The sequence below is a fragment of the Arachis hypogaea genome, chromosome 20 (assembly GCF_003086295.3).
Source record: "Arachis hypogaea cultivar Tifrunner chromosome 20, arahy.Tifrunner.gnm2.J5K5, whole genome shotgun sequence".
In the NCBI taxonomy this organism is placed as follows: domain Eukaryota; kingdom Viridiplantae; phylum Streptophyta; class Magnoliopsida; order Fabales; family Fabaceae; genus Arachis; species Arachis hypogaea.
The window spans coordinates 70866899-70891914 of NC_092055.1; the positions used below are offsets into that span (position 1 = coordinate 70866899).

Sequence of the window (25016 nt, forward strand, 5' to 3'; positions counted from 1 at the left end):
GCTCAGCTTTTGAGGAGGAAAGAACTTGGCTAAGAAAGCCGTGACCAGCTTATCCCAAGAGTTCAGGCTGTCTTTAGGTTGAGAATCCAACCATATTCTAGCTCTGTCTCTTACAGCAAAAGGGAAAAGCATGAGCCTGTAGACTTCAGGATCTACTCCATTAGTCTTAATAGTATCACATATCTACAAGAATTCAGTTAAGAACTGAAAAGGATCTTCAGATGGAAGTCCATAAAACTTGCAGTTCTGCTGCATCAGAGAAACTAATTGAGGTTTCAGCTCAAAGTTGTTTGCTCCAATGGAAGGAATGGAGATGCTTCTTCCATGTAAATTGGAATTAGGTGCAATAAAGTCACCAAGCATCCTCCTTGCATTATTATTATTTTCGGCTGCCATCTCCTCTTCCTGTTCGAAAATTTTTGACAGGTGCTTGCTGGTTTGTTGTAATTTAGCTTCTCTTAATTTTCTCTTCAGGGTCCTTTCAGGTTCTGGATCTGCTTCAACAAGAATGTTCTTGTCCTTGCTCCTGCTCATATGACAAAGAAGAGGGCACAGAAAAAATAATAATAATAGAGTTCCTTTATACCACAGTATAGGGATCCCTTTGTGAGTGGAAGAAAAGAGGGAGCAAAGAATGTGGTGTAAAGAAAGAAACACAACTGTGAGGTGGGTAGAGATGTGATATGAGATGTTAGTAAATGAATAAATAAATAGAATAAGATGGGAGAGGGAGAATTTTCGAAAATAATTTTTGAAAAAGAGTTAGTGATTTTCGAAAATAGTTTTTGAAAAAGGTTAGTAATTTTTCGAAAATTAAAATCAAAAATTAAAATAATTAGTTAATTAAAAAGAATTTTTGAAAAAGAGGAAGACATTTTCGAAAATTAGAGAGAGAGAGTTAGTTAGGTAGTTTTGAAAAAGATAAGAAACAAACAAAAAGTTAGATAGTTAGTTAAAACAAATTTTGAAAATCAATTTTGAAAAGATAAGAAGATAGAAAGTTAGAAAAGATATTTTGAAATCAAATTTTGAAAAAGATAAGATAAGAAGATATTTTTTTGAAAAGATATGATTGAAATTAGTTTTTGAAAAAGATTTGATTTTTAAAATCACAATTAATGGCTTGATTCACCAGAAATCACAAGATATGATTCTAGAACTTAAAGTTTGAATCTTTCTTAACAAGCAAGTAACAAACTTGAAATTTTTGAATCACAACATTAATTGTTATTGTTATTTTCGAAAATTTGATAAAAAATGAGAAAAAGATTTTTGAAAAATATTTTTTTGGAATTTTCGAAAATAATTAAGAATTTTGAAAAAGATTTGATTTTTGAAAAAGATTTTGAAAAAGATAAGATTTTCAAATTGAAAATTTGATTTGACTCATAAGAAACAACTTGATTTAAAAAAAATTTGAAAAAGTCAACTCAAATTTTCGAATTTGATGAGAGAGAAAAAGGGAAAGATATTTTTTTGATTTTTGAATTTTTAATGAAGAGAGAGAAAAACAAGAAAAATGATGCAATGCATGAGAATTTTAGATCAAAACATGTGATGCATGCAAGAATGCTATGAATGTCAAGATGAACACCAAGAACACTTTGAATGTCATGATGAACATCAAGAACATATTTTTGAAAAAATTTTAATGCAAGGAAAACATGCAAGACACCAAACTTAGAATTCTTTAATGCTTAGACACTAAGAATTCAAGAATGCATATGAAAAACAAGAAAAGATACAAAACATGCAAATACAAAGATCAAACAAGAAGACTTACCAAGAACAACTTGAAGATCATGATGAACACTATGAATGTATGAATTTTCGAAAAATGCAAGATGCACATGCAATGGACACCAAACTTATAACATGACTCAAGACTCAAATAAGAACACAAAAATATTTTTGATTTTTATGATTTTTTAATATTTTTTTTTTGGATTTTTTTTCGAAAATTAATTTGAAAAAGGAAAATAAGGATTCCAAAATTTTTAATATGAATTCCAGGAATCTTGCCATGTTAATCTAAAGCTTCAGTCCAGAAATTAGACATGGCTCACTAGCCAGCCAAGCTTTCAATGAAAGCTCCGGTCCAAAATACTAGACATGGCCAATGGCCAGCCAAGCTTCAGCATGTAATTCAGACATGACATGCCTGACATACCCTACAGTCGTATAACAGCTGATGGTTGGAAGCCTCAGTCCAAAAGAATTTAGACATGGCTTTACAGCCAGCCAGGCTTCACATGCTTCATGAAAAACTAGAATTCATTCTTAAAAATTTTGAATAAATTTTATTTTTGAAAACATTTTTATTTTTTTCGAAAACAGATGACAAAATTTTAAAAATATTTTTGAAAAATTTTTGAAAATAAAATAAAAAGAAAATTACCTGATCTGAGCAACAAGATGAACCGTTAGTTGTCCAAACTCGAACAATCCCCGGCAACGGCGCCAAAAACTTGGTATGCGAAATTGCTACTCAGGTTGTGAATTGTTTTTCGAAATTGATTCCCTGGCAATGGCACCAAAAACGGATGCACAGGACCATGGTCTAAACATATCTTCACAACTTCGCATAACTAACCAGCAAGTGCACTGGGTCATCCAAGTAATACCTTACGTGAGTAAGGGTCGAATCCCACAGAGATTGTCGGTATGAAGCAAGCTATGGTCACCTTGTAAATCTCAATCAGGTGGATATCAAATGGTTATGGAGTTTTCAAAAATAAATAATAGAATAGGGATAGAAATACTTATGTAATTCATTGGTGAGAATTTCATATAACCGAATGGAGATGCTTTTGTTCCTCTGAACCTCTGCTTTCCTGCTATCTTCATCCAGTCAGTCTTACTCCTTTCCATGGCTGGCTTTATGTGATACATCACCATTGTCAATGGCTACTTTCGGTCTTCTCTCGGGAAAATGATCCAAATGCCCTGTCATGGCACGGCTAATCGTCTGGAGGCATCACCCTTGTCAATGGCTTCATCTTATCCTCTCAGTGAAAATGGTCAACGCACCCTGTCACGGCACGGCTATTCATCTGACGGTTCTCGATCATGCTGGAATAGGATTTACTATCCTTTTGCGTCTGTCACTAACGCCCCGCAATCACGAGTTTGGAGCTCATCACAGTCATTCATTCATTGAATCCTACTCGGAATACCACAGACAAGGTTTAGACCTTCCGGATTCTCTTGAATGCCGCCATCATTCTAGCTTACTCCACGAAGATTCTGGTTAGGAGATCTAAGAGATACTCATTCAGTCTAAGGTATAACGGAAGTGGTTGTCAGGCACGCGTTCATAGGGAATGATGATGATTGTCACGTTCATCACATTCAGATTGAAGTACAAATGAATATCTTAGAAGCGAAACAAGATGAATTGAATAGAAAACAGTAGTACTTTGCATTAATCTTTGAGGAACAGCAGAGCTCCACACCTTAATCTATGGAGTGTAGAAACTCCTAGTAAAAATACATAAGTGAAAGGTCCGGGCATGGCCGAGAGGCCACCCTTAAAACATGATCTAAGATAGCATACAACTGATCAAAGATACCTAATACAATAGTAAAATGTCCTATTTATAATAAACTAGCTACTAGGGTTTACAGAAGTAAGTAATTGATGCATAAATCCACTTCCGGGGCCCACTTGGTGTGTGCTTGGGCTGAACTTGAGTGTTGCACGTGTAGAGATCCTTCTTGGAGTTGAACACCAGTTTTTGTGCCAGTTTGGGCGTTCAACTCTGGTTTTGGATCTTTTTCTGGCGCTAGACGCCAGATTTGGGCAGAGAGCTGGCGTTGAACGCCAGTTTGCGTCATCTAAACTTGGCCAAAGTATGGACTATTATATATTGCTGGAAAGCCCTGGATGTCTACTTTCCAATGCAATTGGAAGCGCGCCATGTCGAGTTCTGTAGCTCCAGAAAATCCACCTTGAGTGCAGGGAGGTCAGAATCCAACAGCATCAGCAGTCCTTCTTTAACCTCTGAATCTGATTTTTGCTCAAGTCCCTCAATTTCAGCCAGAAAATACCTGAAATCACAGAAAAACACACAAACTCCTAGTAAAGTCCAGAAATATGAATTTAACATAAAAACTAATGAAAACATCCCTAAAAGTAACTAGATTCTACTAAAAACATACTAAAAACAATGCCAAAAAGCGTATAAATTATCCGCTCATCAACCTCCCCACACTTAGACAATGCGAGGTTTCTTCCCTTGGGTTCTTCCTTAGTTATTTCCACCTCTTGACAACTTCTTTTAAGATCTTTTTGCTTGTCAATTTCGTCAACAAGGGTACCAATATTACTTGGTTTGGAGTTGTCTTCAATAATGTCAATTCCACACCTAATGGGAGAGGATTCAAATTTTAATTGGAATTCATTGATGATTGACTCCGTCTCTTGATCAACCTCTTCATATTCTTCAATTTTGATATGCTTCGGAGGTTGTTGATACTCCCATGGTAGTTCCACGTCTCCTAAATTTTTAACCACGTCTTCCTTTTCTTCAATAATTGTAGGTTCCTCCAATTGTTCCAATACAAAACCCAACTCCTCTTTTTCCACCGGATTTTTCAATCTCTTCGTCATGCTTTGCTCTTCTTTGTTGTTATATCTTGTTCTTCTATTTGGTCTTTCACATGTGGTCACGGAAGCACCTTGAGTGTTCAAGCATTGGTAGGCTAAAGTGTGCACTACCTTAGTCAAGTTAGTCACAAATTCAAGTGTGTTCCTTTGCATATCCACTTGTCCTTGAAGTAGCAATGTGATAGAATCATCTATTGGAGCTTAGGGTGGATGAGAGGGTTCATTATTTTGGAGAGAGGGTTCATAGTAGGAAGGAGGTTCTTCTTGGTAAGGGTATGGAGATGGTGAGTATTGAGGTAGTTCTTGGTAGTAATCATGATAGGGTTGTGGTTGTTCTAAAGGTTCTTGCTCGTAGTGGGTACAAGGATATGGTATGGGTGATTGATTACATGGTGGATATGGATCATAGGAAGATGTTTGGTGAAGAGATGCGTGTGAGTATGATTGAGGTTCATGTTGAGGATATAGTTCATAGGCACATGATGGTGTGATGCCAAGGCATCATAGGCTAGTTTCACTAGCATTTTTCTGTTAGTTTTAGTTGTTTTATGCATTTTCTTGAGCTTAAAGTAACCAAAAATGGTTAAATGAAGAACAAAGTAATGAACCATCCAAACAATATGATTTTGATGCAAATTCCATGAGTTTTAGTTATATTACTTAAATGCTATGAATGAAAGATTTCTCATGAAATTTTGCAAGACTTTGATGCAATTGTTTGGATGATTTCAGGGAAGAAGAGGCTAAGCAAGGAAGCAACAAAATCAATAAAGGAAGCTTGTATATCACATGTGGAGTTTAAGTTCCAGTTTAAGCCTAAACTGGAGCTTAAACGCCAAAATCATGAAGGATAAGAAATGCTGGGATTGAAGTTTAACCTCCAGTTTGACCTCAAACTGGAGGTTAAACGCCAGAATGAAAAGCCTCACTTAAGGAGCATTCCACGTTTAACCTCCAGTTTGACCTCAAATTGGAGGTTAAACGCCAGAATGAGTATGCCAACCAGGGAGGAGTTCCACGTTTAACCTCCAGTTTGACCTCAAACTGGAGGTTAAACGCCAGAACCAGGAAGAGTACCAGGGGCCATTCCACGTTTAAGCTCCAGTTTGACTCAAACTGGAGCTTAAACGTGTTCGATAGTTTTTTCACTCCAGGGTTGCTCTCTCCATCTCCACGTTTAACCTCCAGTTTGACCCCAAACTGGAGGTTAAACGTGTTCGACACCTCCAGGGCCACCATTCCAAGCTTCCACGTTTAACCTCCAGTTTGACCTCAAACTGGAGGTTAAACGTGTTCGACCTCCAGTATGCCTACACCCCTTTCCACGTTTAACCTCCAGTTTGACCTCAAACTGGAGGTTAAACGTGTTCGACCTCCAGGATGCCTCATTCCTTTTCCACGTTTAACCTCCAGTTTAACCTTAAACTGGAGGTTAAACGTGTTCGACTACATTACTCTCCAGGGCTACCTTCTTCCATTTCCACGTTTAAGCTTCAGTTTAACCTTAACTGAAGCTTAAACGTGCTTCTACAAATGGCCTCACTGGAAGTGTCTGGCGTTTAAGTTGCAGTTTAAGCTTAAACTACAACTTAAACGCCACTCTTGAAAAGGGTTTCTGGGCCAAAAATATTGTGATTTAAGTTAGTCTTTGAGCACAAGTATTAACTTAAACTTACTTTGGTATGAAACCCAATTGAATATCATGGTTTATGGGATTGGGCCTGAAGGATTGATGAGTTTGAAATCTCAATTTATTGAGTCATGTGTCATTATTTGATTATCACTAAGTTGGCTCAATAAATGTTACAGGATCTGGATCAACAACCTCATCAAGATTATGGATCATAAACCCAAGGCAAAAGGAAAGCAAGGAGAGGCCTCAAAGCCCAAGAAGCACAACTGAAGCTCAATATAGAAAGTGTATAAATAGGATAGAAGTTAAGTTAGAGAGGACTTTTACTTTCACTTTTAGCTAGTTTCCTTTTCTTTGTAATTGAATTCAGAGCTATGATTCACTAAACCCCCTTTCATTGGGTTAGGGAGCTCTATTGTAATTCAATGAATCAATAATAGTTTATCTTCTTCTTCAATCTTTTCTCTTGAATTTTGTTAGAAAGCTTCTCGATCTAATTCCATTGAGTAGTTGTCTTGGGAAAGAGACTACTCATACTTGGAATCCTTCGGAGCCTTGGGAAAGGAATGGAGGATTCATGCTAGAGAAGCTTTCTCACAGTGGATTGGATTGGGGTTTGGATGGATATTGTGACATGTAATCCTACCAAATTGTGGTTCATGAAATTGTGTGGTATAATCAGTGATCAAGCATCATCTCTTCTTATGAACATTTAAACCAAGGGATTGGGAATTTGTTTGTTTTTAGAGAGCATTGGTGAGCCAAGGAATTGGGATCCAATCATATAAGATTGCCAAGCAAAATTCAATGAATGCATTGGTTGAGGAAGAGATTTACATGTTTTGATTCGGAGATTTCAATATCTCCTAAACCCAATGAATTCCCCATTTCTGATTTCCACTTTCTCTTTACATTCTGCAATTCAATTCTTGCAATCATCCCCATTCCCTTTTAATTTCAGCAATTTACATTCTGCTCTTTAATTCATGCAATTTAAGATTCAGCCATTTAATTTTCTTATCATTTACTTTTCCCGCCAATTTTACATTCCGCAATTATCATCTCAAATCTTGATTCCGCTCAACTAGAACACACTTCTAATCCGAATTGCTCACTCAACCAATCCTTGTGGGATTCGACCTCACTCTATTGTGAGTTTTTACTTGACGACGATAACCGGTGCACTTGCCGGAAGGAATTTTGCCGATCGTGCAATTTCCTAAATCGTAGCATAACACATTTATGCGCATCAAGTTTATGGCGCCGTTGCCGGGGATTGGTTTTTGATTGACAATTCTCAAATTGGAAGCTAACTAGATTGAGCAATTTTCTCTTGCTTTGATTAATTCTGTTCTAGATACTTGTTGAATTTTAATTTCTGCACTTGGTTACATGCTTTCCTTCTTTATGCCTTTAAATCCATGCAACTAACTCACTGACTCACTAACTGTTTGATTTAATTCCTCAATTGATCTAACCATACTCTTCCATTAACCAAGAGTATTTCACTTGTTTGTGTTTGAGCTGTGTTCTTGTATGACAGGTAGGAGAGGAGAGACATCAACTCCTCCATATACCGAACCGGAAAGGACCCTTCATAGACTTAGAAGGGAAGCAAGAGGGAAGAGAGTAGTGGGAGAAGAGGAATCTGAAGGAGAATCTGAGGACAATTTTGAGGAAGCTCTAGATCTCAACATGGATAGAGAAGTTCACAACCATGAGAGAGCTGATGGAAACAATGCCATTCCTGAGAGGAGGGTTCTTAGTTCATACATAAACCCAACCTCTGGGAATTGTGGTAGTAGCATCCAGAAACCACCCATTCAGGCCAACAATTTTGAGCTCAAGCCACAGCTAATATCATTGGTGGAAAATCATTGTTCCTTTGGAGGAAGTTCTAATGAAGACCCAAACCAACATCTCACAAAATTCCTGAGAATTTGTGACACTGTGAAGTCCAATGGAGTCCAGGAAGATGCCTATAAACTGCTTTTGTTCCCATTTTCACTTAGGGACAAGGCAGCTAAGTGGCTGGAATCATTCCCAAGGGGGAGTCTAACCACATGGGATGAGGTGGAAGGCAAGTTTCTGGCACGTTTCTACCCTCCACAAAAGGTCAATAGGCTTCGATCTGAGGTCCAGACTTTTAGACAACAAGATGGTGAAACTCTCTACGAGGCATGGGAGAGATTCAAGGACTTGACAAGGAAATGCCCACCAAACATGTTCCATGATTGGGTGCAACTGCACATCTTCTATGATGGGCTCTCTTATGAATCAAGGAAGGCTGTAGACCATTCATCAGGAGGTTCATTGAACAAGAAAAAGACCGTGGAAGAAGCCATTGAAGTGATCGAGACAGTGGCTGAGAATGAGTACTACTATGCATCAGAAAGGCACAACACTAAGGGAGTCATGGAGCTGAACCATGTTGATACAATTCTAGCCCAAAACAAGGTGTTTGCCAAGCAACTAGCAGAGCTTACCAGGCAATTAGAAACAAAGCAAGTGGCTGCAATACACACACAAGATCAAGAGGAAGTAGGCATTGAAGGAGGTGATTGGGATGAGGTTAACTATGTGGGAAACCAACAAAGGCAATCATATGATCCACACTCCAACACTTACAACCCAGGCTGGAGAAACCACCCAAACTTTGGGTGGGGAAACCAACAAACCCAACCACAAAACCACAAACCTTACAACCACAACCAACAAAACAACTCCACATACCAAAACTCCAACCAAAAATCATACCAAGCCACACAAAACACTTACCCCCAATCATCATATCATGGCCAAAATAATCAACATATCCAACCTAATCCGAACCAACAATTTCAAGATCAATTAAACCGGATGGAAGGAATGATGGCAACCATGAGCCAAGACATAATTGAATTGAAGAGCTTCAGGGATGATGTGAGAACTACCTTAAGAAACCATGGTGAAAAACTCAAAAGGTTGGAATCTCAAGTAGGAGAGCTATCTCAACAGGCACCCAAATCAACTGCAGTGTTCCCTAGTGACACAGAAAAAAATCCTAAGGGGGAACAAAAGAGAGTAAGATGGGAAGAGTGCAAGGCCATCACCATATTGAAGGAAGCCTCAGAAGAAGAAGGAATCAGGTCCTCACAGCAGGAACCAGAAATCTTGAAAGAAGATGTGGAAGAAGTTAAGCAGGAAAGTGGAACTGAGCAAGCCAAGGATCTGCAAAAAGGCATGATGGAGGTATACCAACCAAAAGCACCATTTCCTGAAAGGTTAGGAGGAGGTGAAAAAAGGAAAACCTATTCAAGGTTTCTAGAGACATTTAATTCTCTGCATGTCAATATTCCCTTTCTTGAGATTCTTCATCAAATGCCCACACACATCAAGTATTTAAAGGAATTGTTAAGCAAGAAAAGAGTTTTGAAGGGAGGACAAATGGTAACAATGAACAAAGAATGCAGTGCTCTCATCAAGAAAGACACACTCTCTAAGAAAATGGACCCAGGAAGTTTTCATATCCCTTGCATCATAGGGGAAACAAAAATTGACAGAGGATTCTGTGATCTAGGAGCTAGCATAAATGTGATGCCTCTAACTCTTATGAAGAGGCTACAACTGAACGAGGTGAGATCCACTGATGTAATCATACAACTGGCTGACAAAACTCAGAAGCAAGCTGAAGGGGTAGTTGAAAATGTGCTGGTGAAAGTAGGAGATTATTATTTCCCCACAGACTTTGTCATTGTGGACATGGAGGAAAGCTATTTACACCCTATCATTCTGGGCAGACCATTTCTAGCCACTACTAGAGCGCTCATAGATGTAGAACAAGGAGAACTAATTCTGAGAATACATGATGAACAGCTCATTTTCAAAGTCTTCAAACCTGCATCTGAGCCTGAACCAGAATCTGAAAAGCCCAAAGATGATAGTAGCCATCCATGTTTGGAGGAAAGTAATCCAGCAGCTGAGACTCTAAAACAGTCATTGGAAGGCAAACAAGAGTTGCAAGAGTTAGAGCCACAAGAATCAGTGGAAACAGATCAGAAGGATCCTCCTGACATAAAGGTCAATGAAGAAATCCTCAAGAGAAAGGGAAGAGTGATAGGGAGATTGCCAAGAGGATGGAGAAACAAGAAAATTCCCACTGAAGGTTTTTCTCCAGGAGATAAAGTGATCTCAAGTCATTATCTGCCAATCCCACCTGGCCTCAAGACCATTCCTTCTCAGCTCCCTCAAGTGTTCACAATCAAGAAAGTTCTTTCTTTGGAACATTTAGAGGTCATGAATGAATCAAGAGGGGACGTTTTCATAGTGAGAGGAGAGGACGTCAAGCACTACAATCCACCCTAACAAGGGACAACCGTCAAGCTAGTGACGTTAAAGAAGCGCTTCATGGGAGGCAACCCATGTTTTTAGTATCCTTAATCTTTAGTGCTTTGCTTTACATCTAATAAAGTATGGTTTCTTATGCATGAACTTGAATCCTCAGGACAACTATTGATTAAGTGCACTAAACCGTGCATGTAAATTACAATTGGTCTCTAAGTTTGGTGTGCCTGATGGCACTCCCAAATCTTACTCAAATTGAATTCCATCTTTCATTCAAGGTGCACAACCAAACATTAAGTTTGGTGTTCTTTTTGAACACAGTTTATGAAAAGCAAGAAGTTCCTCTGGATTTCAAAATTCATGACAAGTATACCATTCATATGTTTTAATGCTTTAGTTTCAATTACTTAGGGTAGTCACTTTGTTTAGAATCAAAGAGCCAAGGTGACTATGATTTATTAGAAATATGCACACTCATTAAGGACAACCAATATGGATGTCATGTCATCAGGAGACTTAACCAAAAACTAAGTTTGGTGTCCAAATAATAAGTGTGCATACATGTAGAATGTCACGGCTATAAGCTCATAAAGACAAGCATTGATTTACATGTGCAAATACTATTCATAATTCACATGGACCGAAAAATGATAGCAATTTTGTTTGTTTGTGCAGGTACAAAAGAAAAGACAAAAATGGAGGAAAAAGACAAAGGGAGGTACGTGCTTGGTCAAAAAGAAAATTCATAATTCTTTGAAACTAACACATGGGAAAAGGAAGTTCTGCAAGAAAAGAAAGCTACATGTACAACCTAATGCATCCAGAATACTTCCAAGAAAATGAAAAGCCAATCGTCCTTATCTACAATTCATATATTTACCATCAAGCCACCCTTCACAAACCACCCTAGCCGTTCATTTTTCACTCATGGGCACTATAAAGAACCACTTGGGGAACGAGTCCCACACCATCAATCCTCCTTCATACACTTTTTCCTTCATCATAGCATAACCATCTCTTGCCGAAAACAATCTCACCACACCTCCAACAACACTTCTTGCTTCACCGTGTCAACTTTAGTTGTCACTTACCAAAATGGCAGCTTCATCTAGCCACAAAAGAAGAAAAGACAAGCAGCCAATGGAGGAAAACAGGGGATTCGATGCATGGAGATACAGATCAGTGTTCCATGAGATTCAAGCCGAATGGATGAGACCTAAAACGGTACTAGCTGAGGTCCCCTTTGAACTTGAAAAGGATGAGTTCCCAGGTGTTTGGGAAAAGATCAAAAAGAGGAAGTGGGAGCTCCTAACTAAGCCAATCACTAGAATCAACATCAACTTGGTGAAGGAGTTTTATGCAAATGCAGTAAGGGAGGATCAAACCAAGAACCCCACATACAAAAGCTATGTGAGAGGGGTGGAAGTTGACTTCAGTCCCAAAGCAATCATGAAAACTCTTGGCCTGAAAAACATACATTTCAGCTAAGCAAGTTATGACGAAAGGATGAGAGGAGAACCTGACTATACAACTATTGCTGAAGACCTTTGTGCCATCAGAGCTGAATGGGTGAGAAAAACAAGAGGGGCTCCAAGAGTCTTGAGAAGAGGAGACCTAACACCTGAAGCTAAAGGGTGGTATGCAATAGTTAGGAGATCCATCCTACCCACTGCAAACTCTTCAGAAATAGTCCCTAAAAGAGCCATCTTGCTACATTGCATTATGGTTGGAGGAGAGATCAAAGTTCATAAACTCATTGCTGAACAGATACAAGAGTTTAGTGAGAAAAGTGACCCTGAATCCTGGCTTCATTTCCCTAGCACCATCATTAGACTATGCATTGATGCCCAAGTACCACTTGAGGATGAAAGACCTAATTGGTTATATCCTGGGCTGGCCATAACTGCACACAGAATGACTCTTGGCCCAACTCCTCCAAGACATACAAGAAGAAGAAATGAAGAAGGGCAACAAGTGGAAGCCGAGCAAGAAGCAGAACAAGAAAGACAGGAAGGAGAAGACAGAGAAGAAGAGCAAGAAGAGCAAGCAACTCCTGAAAGAAGACAACAAATTCCCAGAGACCCCATGGATATGAGCAGAATGCAGGAAATCATGGAAGGAATGTCTCAACAATACATGAGGTCTCAGGAAAGACAAGAAGACTTTCATCTAAAAATGATGGATATGCAAAGGAACTTTGAATCAAGATTCTTTGATCTGCAAAGGGAACAAAATCTACACTTACAGGAATCCTTCAGCCACATATGCCAACACCAAGATGCCAATGTCTTGGCAATCAAGGAAGCCACCACTTTACAGAATGCAAGATACTCAGTCCAAGCTGACTACAACATCAGTTCGCAAATCAAGCTTAACTACATAGGGGAACATCTACACAAGATGGACCCAGCATTCCCAGCTTATGATGAGTATTTCAAAGGGAGGAAAGAAGGAGAAATAAACAAGGCAATGATCCTTGAAAAAGGAGTGGAAGAAACGATGAAAAAGGCTGGATTCTGGAAAAAGCTCATAAGAAAAGACAAAGGAAGCACAAGTGGTCAAAAAGAGGCAGGAAGCAAGAAGAAGCAGGATCCCAAGAATTAAGAAGAACCAAGCAATAAATAAGAGGTGGTCTCGTTCCTTAATAATCAAATGATAATTGGTGAATTGTCTTTATGAACGTGTTTTCATCATCAGTCATTTAAGTGTTAGGTGGAGTTTTTTTTTATGAGTCGTTTTTTTTTTAGTATGTGTGTTTGTTAAGTGCTTTGAATAAAGTGAGTGCCTAGATGTTTGGATATAACTTCACCTTCTTAAACAAGTGCGTGCCATGCTTGTTCTGTTTCCAAAAATAAAAGAAAAGTTTGAACAAAAGTAACCGGCTAAATTAGTGACAAATCAAGTAGAATTAAGTGGTGGTATGCATGCTTGATTGTTTAGTCACATCACTAAAATTTGAGTGTAGAATTATCATTTTTTATGTAGAAGTAAAAATTGTCTATGGATCTTGATGAATAAATGTCTTTGGCCATGAAAAAGAAAGAAAAAGGAAAAGAAAAAGCCACGGAAAAAGGCAACCAAAAAGCAAAAAAATTGAGAAAATAAGCTAGGCACCAATGGTTTGAACTCCTGAGACAAATGCCTGTGGTGTTTATGTATTAAGGATATGCTTGGATGAATAGGTTCTGAGGAGTGTTTCAACACTTGGTAACTTGGGTTAACTAACCCGGGATTATCAACCAAAAGTCCATTATCAAGAGCAACCTCAATACAAAACATTTAGTCACACAAAGAGGTGCTGGGCACCAATGTCTCAAGAAGAAATGTGAACTAAAATGCCTAAAGTGGATATGTGTAGTGCACTGATAAGAAAAAGAAAATGCCAAAGGCTTGTGCAACACATGACACTAAGCAAGCAAGGAGCAAAAGAAGCTCTAAGAAAAAGAAAAGAAAAACAAAAGAGAAGTGCCAAAGACATAAGAATAACAGGAGGCCATAGCAATTTTTGACGGATGCAATGAAAAAGTGATAATCCTACCTGATAAGTATGAAAAAGTGATGCTGCAACTTTCTGCATAGAACCCTTCTGATGAACTTCAATTGCTTGCTAATATAGCCAATGTAATTACTTTCTGTTCATACTTTCTTCTCAAATAACTCAGGACTTGCTTAGGGACAAGCAAGTATTAAGTTTGGTGTTGTGATGCCAAGGCATCATAGGCTAGTTTCACTAGCATTTTTCTGTTAGTTTTAGTTGTTTTATGCATTTTCTTGAGCTTAAAGTAACCAAAAATGGTTAAATGAAGAACAAAGTAATGAACCATCCAAACAATATGATTTTGATGCAAATTCCATGAGTTTTAGTTATATTACTTAAATGCTATGAATGAAAGATTTCTCATGAAATTTTGCAAGACTTTGATGCAATTGTTTGGATGATTTCAGGGAAGAAGAGGCTAAGCAAGGAAGCAACAAAATCAATAAAGGAAGCTTGTATATCACATGTGGAGTTTAAGTTCCAGTTTAAGCCTAAACTGGAGCTTAAACGCCAAAATCATGAAGGATAAGAAATGCTGGGATTGAAGTTTAACCTCCAGTTTGACCTCAAACTGGAGGTTAAACGCCAGAATGAAAAGCCTCACTTAAGGAGCATTCCACGTTTAACCTCCAGTTTGACCTCAAACTGGAGGTTAAACGCCAGAATGAGTATGCCAACCAGGGAGGAGTTCCACGTTTAACCTCCAGTTTGACCTCAAACTGGAGGTTAAACGCCAGAACCAGGAAGAGTACCAGGGGCCATTCCACGTTTAAGCTCCAGTTTGACTCAAACTGGAGCTTAAACGTGTTCGATAGTTTTTTCACTCCAGGGTTGCTCTCTCCATCTCCACGTTTAACCTCCAGTTTGACCCCAAACTGGAGGTTAAACGTGTTCGACACCTCCAGGGCCACCATTCCAAGCTTCCACGTTTAACCTCCAGTTTGACCTCAAACTGGAGGTTAAACGTGTTCGACCTCCAGTATGCCTACACCCCTTTCCACGTTTAACCTCCAGTTTGACCTCAAACTGGAGGTTAAACGTGTTCGACCTCCAGGATGCCTCATTCCTTTTCCACGTTTAACCTCCAGTTTAACCTTAAACTGGAGGTTAAACGTGTTCGACTACATTACTCTCCAGGGCTACCTTCTTCCATTTCCACGTTTAAGCTTCAGTTTAACCTTAACTGAAGCTTAAACGTGCTTCTACAAATGGCCTCACTGGAAGTGTCTGGCGTTTAAGTTGCAGTTTAAGCTTAAACTACAACTTAAACGCCACTCTTGAAAAGGGTTTCTGGGCCAAAAATATTGTGATTTAAGTTAGTCTTTGAGCACAAGTATTAACTTAAACTTACTTTGGTATGAAACCCAATTGAATATCATGGTTTATGGGATTGGGCCTGAAGGATTGATGAGTTTGAAATCTCAATTTATTGAGTCATGTGTCATTATTTGATTATCACTAAGTTGGCTCAATAAATGTTACAGGATCTGGATCAACAACCTCATCAAGATTATGGATCATAAACCCAAGGCAAAAGGAAAGCAAGGAGAGGCCTCAAAGCCCAAGAAGCACAACTGAAGCTCAATATAGAAAGTGTATAAATAGGATAGAAGTTAAGTTAGAGAGGACTTTTACTTTCACTTTTAGCTAGTTTCCTTTTCTTTGTAATTGAATTCAGAGCTATGATTCACTAAACCCCCTTTCATTGGGTTAGGGAGCTCTATTGTAATTCAATGAATCAATAATAGTTTATCTTCTTCTTCAATCTTTTCTCTTGAATTTTGTTAGAAAGCTTCTCGATCTAATTCCATTGAGTAGTTGTCTTGGGAAAGAGACTACTCATACTTGGAATCCTTCGGAGCCTTGGGAAAGGAATGGAGGATTCATGCTAGAGAAGCTTTCTCACAGTGGATTGGATTGGGGTTTGGATGGATATTGTGACATGTAATCCTACCAAATTGTGGTTCATGAAATTGTGTGGTATAATCAGTGATCAAGCATCATCTCTTCTTATGAACATTTAAACCAAGGGATTGGGAATTTGTTTGTTTTTAGAGAGCATTGGTGAGCCAAGGAATTGGGATCCAATCATATAAGATTGCCAAGCAAAATTCAATGAATGCATTGGTTGAGGAAGAGATTTACATGTTTTGATTCGGAGATTTCAATATCTCCTAAACCCAATGAATTCCCCATTTCTGATTTCCACTTTCTCTTTACATTCTGCAATTCAATTCTTGCAATCATCCCCATTCCCTTTTAATTTCAGCAATTTACATTCTGCTCTTTAATTCATGCAATTTAAGATTCAGCCATTTAATTTTCTTGTCATTTACTTTTCCCGCCAATTTTACATTCCGCAATTATCATCTCAAATCTTGATTCCGCTCAACTAGAACACACTTCTAATCCGAATTGCTCACTCAACCAATCCTTGTGGGATTCGACCTCACTCTATTGTGAGTTTTTACTTGACGACGATAACCGGTGCACTTGCCGGAAGGAATTTTGCCGATCGTGCAATTTCCTAAATCGTAGCATAACATATTTATGCGCATCATGGTGGTAATTGATTTTCACAAAAAGGTTCACCATAGCCATTAAATTGACATGCATTAGGATGGTGGTTATACCTATAAATATCCGGAGTTTGTTGCCAATAGGAGTGATCAATTCCTTGAGGCTCCTCCCATCTTTGTTGGTTCCATCCTTGATACATATGGTCATTGAAGTTCATGTTTTCTACAACACAATTAGAACCAAACTCATAGCCAAAGTGAGAATTCATAGTGGAAACTAAGGAAAACAAACTAAGTCTAAGAAACAAGTGAAAGAGCAACGTATTCACAATATTCACATATATATAATAACCAATAACATAACACCATTGCAATTCTCCGGCAACGGCACCATTTTGATGAATGGTTTTTTGACGGTTTAGAATTTCACAATTTAAATCTCGTCGAAGTATAGTTTCTAAATCACAATAATCCATTCATACAAACATTTGTTTGTCACAAGTACAAACCCCTAAAATTATAAACCAAAGTATTTAAACCTCGGGTCGTCTCTCAAAGGAATTGCAGGGTAGTGTTCTTGTTATTGGTCATGGACATGTATATTTTGGGGTTTTGATTAGGAAACAAGAAAAGTAAATGATAAAGGAAATCAAATGACAAAAAGGTATTGGCAAGATTTGGTGGTCAAGAATTTCTATCCTCATCACTAACCACAATATGACAATTGCAAGGATCAATCCCACTAAGTCATCCTCTAACAAGTAAGGAAAAGTCAAATGAGCTATATCAATCCAAGTCCATAAGTCCTAGCTATTCAATAATTGAATTGATGAGAGCTAGAGTCAATGGCTATCAACTATCAATCACTTGGACATCTGGAACTCAAGAATTCCTAAGTTACCTTCCCAAGCCAAGAACATAAAATTCTACTCTAATATCTTCTCAAGCATTTTGACAAATACTTGGAAGGCATAAAAGGAAAATGTAGTAAATTGACAACAAGAATGAAATCCAACAACAATTATAGCAAAGAATTAACAACAACAATAAAAAAGAACATTATTGACATGAATTACCTCAAATTGAATTAAAAGAAAATAAAAGGAACAAGAGTAAATCAACAAGTATGGAAACAATGTAGAAGAAATTACAACAAAAGAATAGAAGACTAATGAATGTAACAACAAAGAATTGAGAAGTAGAAGTAGAAAAGAGCATGAATTAAAGCTAGATCTAAGATTATTGAACTAAACCTAATCCTCATCCTAGAGAGAAGTGAGAGCTTCTCTCTCTAAAACTAACTAAAACTAATCCTTAAACTAAAACTATGTGTCAAAATGATGGAATCCCCTGTTTGCTCTTCAATCCTTGGTCTTTAAAGCATTTTGGCGCCAAAGTTGGTTACAAACTGGGCCCCACAGCTTCTCAAAATTCGCCGGGCATGTTTTTAATTTAAAATTATGTGCCAGCACCGACGCGTACGCTTACAGCACGCATGCACGTCCCTTGAGTTTTGGTGATCCACGCGTGCGCGTACATTGCCTGTGCGCATCCATGAGCTCATCCAATTCTTTGGCTTTTCCATGTGTTCTCTATTTTGCATGCTTTTCTCTTCACTCCTTTGATCCATCCCTAGCCCTTTTCAACCTGAAATCACTAGCAAACAAATCAAGGCATCTAGTGGAATCAAAGGTGAATAAAAATTATCAAATTAAAGGTCTAAAAGCATGTTTTTACATTTATACACAAATTAAAGGAGAATCACAAAACCATGCTATTTCATTGAATAAATATGAGAAAAGGTTGATAAAATGCTCTAAATTCAATACATGATAAACCCTGAAAATGAGGTTTATCAGAAGCATGAAAGCATTCAAGCAAATAATCAAGCAATTGTGAAATTGGATAAAGGTATGGACATAGATTGATGTGCAAGGTAACTTTAATGAACAAAATGGGGTATGAAACTTACACATCAATCAATGACACACTTTGAATTTTATTTGCAATACCTAATTGACATAGAAGTGGGAGACATTGGTGCTATAGAACTTAGGTGAAGAGGTAGAAATTAAAATCAATCACATAGCATGAATGGTCCACAAAGCTTGAAAAGCTCAAAAATATGTCACTAGGTAAGCTTTCGATCCAATTTAACAATTCCAAAATCTCAACGCATGAAATAGGTGATGTGGATAAAGATCAATCATACACAAGCATCACCTAACAAAAAATGCATTGATCATACATAATTTGCCACATCACAGATAATGAAATCAAATCACATGATGGCTAGCTACAATATGCAATTCGAAAAATATAAAGAGCTTGAGGCAGTGTCACATGTACTTGGTGTTCAAAAAGGTTAAACATGAAAAATTTAAAACCAAGTAACAAAAGGTAACCTCAATTAAGGAAGTCTAACAATGAAAATTAACAACAATGATATTAACATAACATCTTAGCAATAATCAGCAGCAATAAACAGTAAATAAGACTAATAAGCTGGTGCACGAAATTGTGATCCCTAGTAATGGCTCCAAAAACTTGGTGCTCTAATCTTAATTCATAATTTGTCACAACTTCGATACAACTAACCAGCAAGTGCACTGGGTCGTCCAAGTAATAAAACCTTACGTGAGTAAGGGTCGATCCCACGGAGATTGTCGGCTTGAAGCAAGCTATGGTCACCTTGTAAATCTCAGTCAGGCGGATATCAAATGGTTATGGAGTTTTCGAATAATGATAATAAATAAACAGAAAATAAAGATAGAAATACTTTTGTAAATCATTGGTAAGAATTTCAGATAAGCGTATAGAGATGCTTTCGTTCCTCTGAACCTCTGCTTTCCTGCTGTCTTCATGCAGTCATTCCTACTCCTTTCCATGGAAAGCTTTCTGTAAGGCATCACCGTTGTCAATGGCTACATCCCATCCTCTCTGTGAAAAAGGTCCAAATGATCTGTCACGGCACGGCTAATCATCTGGAGGTTCTAGATCATACTGGAATAGGATTTACCCTCCTTTTCCGTCTGTCACTACGCCCAGCACTCGCGAGTTTGAAGTTCGTCACAGCCATCCCTTCCCAGATCCTACTCGGAATACCACAGACAAGGTTTAGACTTTCCGGATCTCAGGAATGGCCATCCATGGGTTCTAACTTATACCATGAAGATTCTAATATCTCGGACTCGGTCCTCTGTATTAGATATCTAAGAGATACTCATTCTAGCTTGTTTGCATGTAGAACAGAAGTGTTTGTCAGGCACGCGTTCATAAGTGAGAATGATGATGAGCGTCACATAATCATCACCTTCATCATGTTCTTGGGTGCGAATGGATATCTTAGAAGCGGAATAAGTTGAATTGAATATAAAACAGTAGTACTTTATATTAATCCTTGAGGAACAGCAGAGCTCCACACTTTAATCTATGGTGTGTAGAAACTCTACCGTTGTAAATACATAAGTGATAAAGGGGAATCTTGTCTCACAACAATCTTCCTTTCGGCAAGTGTACCGAATTGTCGTCAAGTAAAACTCACAATAGAGTGAGGTCGAATCTCACAGAGATTAACAGATTAAGCAATCAATGGTTAATTGATTATCCTAGTTAGACGAATCATATTGGAGTGATAAGTAAAAAGGAAATGTAAATAGCATAAAAGTAAAGAAAGCAATAAAGTGCAGAAAAGTAAAATGGCGAGAACAGTAAATGTAAGAACTAAAAATAAGATGAACATTGGGATCAAGAGATATTGCAATCCTCCGGATCAAGTTCATTCTCATCTCCTCCTCAATCAATGCATTCATTGATCTCCTTGGCAATCTTAAGTGATTGAACTTGGTAATTCAATCTCTCAATTCTTGATCAATAGCCAATTCCTTGGTCGATTGCTCATGAGAAGAGATGAAGTATGGTCACTGATTATACCACATGCCTTCCCAAATCAAGTGTTGGTAGGATTATAGTCACCATACCCATCCAACCCCAATTTGGTCCAACATGAGAAAGCATTTCTAGCATGATCTCCTCATTCCTCTTCCAAGGTTCAGAGGAAATCCAAGTACGAGAAACTTCTCTTCCGAGACAATTACCCAATTGGATGAAGATCGAAAGCTCTCTAGTAAAATCAAGAGAAAAGAAAGAAGAAGAAGAATAAGAACTACAATTGATCCATTGAATCACAATAGAGCTCTCTAACCCAATGAAAAGAGTTAGTTGATCATTGCTCTACCAAAATAGAAAAGAAAGAAAGTGCAGAAAAGTAAAGATGAAGATTAAAACTACAATTGAAACTTCAAAATTCATAAATAAAAAGTACAAAGAAAAGAAAGAGAAGGAAAAGTGTGTGAGGGGAGGGAGTCCGAAGACCCCTCTTCAATCCCCCATTCGAGAATGTCCTTTGAATGTAAAAGCTAAGGCCCTTATATAGGCTCTCTAAATTACAAAATGAAATTAAAAGCAATTTACAATTAAATGAAAATTCCTATTCTAGATGCTTCTTGTGGCCTTGATTGGTTGACACTTGTGGGCTTGCTTCCTTGAGGTTGGGTGGTCCTTGAAAGGGAATCAAGTTAAGGTCCAGGTGCTAATGTCAGTGCTAATGTTAGCCACACTAACGCTACAAGTGTGGCGTTAGTGCTGAAGTTAGTGTGGCTAATGTCACACTTGCTACCCAATTGGTGTTTTTGGGGCTTAAAAGATGCCTCTAGTTTGTGCTCCAATTTCATGCCCACTATAGAGTATTATATATTGTTGGAAAGCTCTGAATGTCAGCTTTCTAGCGCAACTAGAATCACCTCAATTGGACCTCTGTAACTCAAGTTATGCTTATTTGAAGTGGACAAGGTCGGTGGCCTAGTTGCTGGCGTTATTGGAAAACGTGAGTGCCAATAACGTCCGCGATCAGGGGATGAAAATTGCCAGGTTTTGGAGCTCAAAATTAATATCCACCCCAAACTATTATATATTTTTGGAAAGCTCTGGATGTCTACTTTCCAACGCTTTTGGAAGCGCATCATTTGGAGCTCTACAGCTCGAGTTACACTTCTTGGAAGGTGAAGAGGTCAGCTGGCCTTACTACAAGTTGACAGCATGTTCATCTTTGCACTTTCAAGGCAGGTTTTCTCCCTTAAATTCAGTGTCAACTGATGACATGTCACCATGTTATGTTTTTTTATGCTTTTTCATTTGTTTTCAATAGGTTTTATGCACTTTCTTGAGCCATAAGCAAGCCAATTGGGTAGATTTTCATGTTTCCTTTGATTTAATCAACCATAGATGAATTAATGGAATTTCATGAGGTTTTATGCTATAATTGTCATATATTATGAAAGAATAAATATCTCATGATTTTGAGCATAGCTTTGATGTATTTGGTTGATTAATGATAGGTGAAGAAAGCTTGGAGAAAGGTTGAAGTAAGAAGGAATGGCTAGGAAGAAAAGAGAACAAAAAGCTTGAGCAAAAGTTTGCCTCAAACTTTAGCTCAAACTTTTGGAATAAGTGAAAATGAACCAGGGAGCAAAAAGCTTGACCAAAAGTTTGCCTCAAACTTTTGTGCAAACTTTTGGGCAAAAAGCTTGAGCAAAAGTTTGCCTCAAACTTTTTGGCAAACTTTTGGCATCACAAATCAACACCCTGGAGAGCAAAAGTTTGCGCCAACATTTGCCTCAAACTTTTTGGCAAACGTTGGCGCCACACCAACACACCCAGGGGAGAAAAAGCTTGCGCCAACGTTTGCCTCAAGCTTTTTGGCAAACGTTGGCGCCACAAGGCATACAAGGGGTATACTTCCAACAAGAATAACTTGAGCTACAGAGCTCCAAATGAGGTGATTCAAAAAGCAATGGAAAGTAGGAATCGAGAGCTTTCCAAGCATATATGGCACTGCATGGTGGACACTAAAATTGAGGGAGAACACTGCCCCGCAATGAGCATAAACGAACATGGTGGCAACCTGCAGTGAGGCCAACTGACCTCTGCACCTTCGACGGAGTATAACTCGAGCTGTAAAGCTCCAAATGATGTGCTCCCAACGGCATTGGAAAGTAGACATCCAGGGCTTTTCAACAATATTTAATAGTATGGGGTGGACAATACGTTTGAGCCTCCAAAACTGGCGTTTTTGACCACGTTTGAGGCAAACTTTACCTCAAACGTTGGGCACCAAAGCCAGCGACCCTGTCTTCTTCAAAGGAGCATAACTTGAGTTGTAGATGTCCAATTGAGGTGATTCTAATTGGGTTAGAAAGCTGACATTCAGAGCTTTCTAACCATATATAATAGTCTATAGTGGGCATAAAATTGACAACGTTGACAAGAGGACAAAGTAGCGCCATGAGTGTGCATAAGGGGGCCAACGTTTGAGCAAAAGTTTGACCGCAAACTTTAGCTCAAACGTTGGTAGCAGCAAGAATGGGGCAGCTGGTGTAAAACGTTTGAGTAAAAATTTGCCTCAAACTTTTATTCAAACTTTTACTCAAGCTTTTAAGATTCACAACCCGGTTCACATTGGTTCTCTCTCCAACTCCAAGAGCAATCAACCAAGGCCTCTATCAACCCAATTCCATCAAGAGCAAGGGCCCAATTGACACCACTCAAAGGCACAAGAGATAGTTAGAATAGAAATTTCATTTTAATTGTAATTTGTTTTGAATTTCATTTTTGTAAAAATGCCTATAAATAGGTATCTGTTTCATTTTATTTGGGGGGGCGAGCTCCACTAGGGAGCATTAGGAATACAGAACTCTCTCTCTTTAGTTTTTCTTTTTGTTTTGAATCTTGGGTTGAGAATTGAAGAAATTCTGTTTCAATCTCACCTTGAGAATTCTCTCTGTTTTCCTCTTCTGCAAACTTTCAAGTGAATTGTGATTTGAATCAAAGTTCGTTTCATTGCCTTCATCTTTAATTTTCCTGCATCTTGTTTGCTAGCGGATCAAGGAAGGAATTGAGATCTAGACTTGTTTTCTAGTCTTATTGATTTCCCGAGATCTTCAACCTCTCATTTAGATTTTGCAATTGAGCTGCATTTCAATTTCTGTTCGGTTCCTCAATTCAATTTACATTAAGCCTGCTGCAAATCTCATTTACTTTCTTGCACGTGTGTTCCTCTGCATTTTACATTTGAGCCACTGTGATCTGAATTTACTTTTCATACAATTTTAATTTCCTTGCAACTGTTCTAAGCTTTGATTTACTGCTTTCATTTAATTTCCCTGCACCCAGTCCCCTTTACTTTCATGCAATTTATATTTCTTGCAATTTAAGTTTCAGCTATTTTACTTTCTTGCTCTTTAAGTTACTTGCAATTTTACTTTCTGCACTTTATAATTCCTACAAGTTTACATTCTGTTGGCTTCAATTGTCACTCAAATCACTCAATGTTAGCTTGACTAAACTAATCACCCACTAAAGTTGCTTGATCCATCAATCCCTGTGGGATCGACCTCACTCCCGTGAGTTTTATTACTTGATGCGACCCGGTGCATTTGCCGGTTAGTTTTGGGTGTTTTGGAGAAATTCGTTTTTCCGCAAAAATATCCATCAAGTTTTTGGCGCCGTTGCCGGGGATTGATTAGATCAACAATGATTAAGTGGGTGAGAAGTCTAGATCAAGCATTTTCTTTATTTTTGTTCTCTGTTCTAAGTTGAAACCAAGGTGTTTGAGTTATTGCCTCACTAAGAAATTCTTTCTCTATGACATGAATTTCAAATTTCATTGATGTTTACAAAATACAAATGGAGTTCAACTCATCTTATGGTCAAACAAAATTTTATGGGATATCACCCACCATCACCAATCTCTAATGGTGGTTGGGAATATCACCAAGAAACTTCAAATTCTGGGCACTCCAATTCATGGAGCTATGCTTCAGAACCACAAGATGAGAAAGAAAATCATATGGGATATTTTCCTCCACCACAAAATGATGCAAGTCATGATTCTAATGGTGGCTGGGAAGGGAATTCTAGTGCTCCATATGATATTCATCCAAAGATATCATCACTTGACCATACTTCAACCGAAAGCCCCTTTCAAAACTCACCACCCACACAAACTTCCATGAACCACTCAAGGCTTTCAGAGCTTGAGTCCATGTTCAAAAAAAATGAGGAGGAGGCAATGAAAGCCTTGAAAAGGGAAGAAATCATCTGTCAGAGGACGAATGAGCACCTGGAGAACATAAGGAAACACTTAGAACCATCAAACAGTAAAAATCAATCTGTGGGAGAGGAAGTGGAAAAACAAGAACAAAAGGTCCTTATGTCAAGTGAAAGTGCAATGAAGAAGGAGGAAAAACAAGAGGAAGAGGCTACTGAGTCAAGTGGATTTTTAATGAAGAATGAGGTGGTTAAAAATGAAACTACACTTGAGATGATAAAGGAACA

At 38.2% G+C, this 25016-nt stretch overlaps 1 non-coding gene across 1 annotated transcript; it reads right to left on the reverse strand.

The window, feature by feature from the left end:
- Positions 1 to 8363: 8363 nt before the first annotated feature.
- On the reverse strand, positions 8364 to 8467 carry LOC112788458 (small nucleolar RNA R71). Its single transcript, XR_003195820.1, has one exon. It is a non-coding gene; the product is annotated as a small nucleolar RNA R71 (small nucleolar RNA).
- Positions 8468 to 25016: the final 16549 nt, after the last annotated feature.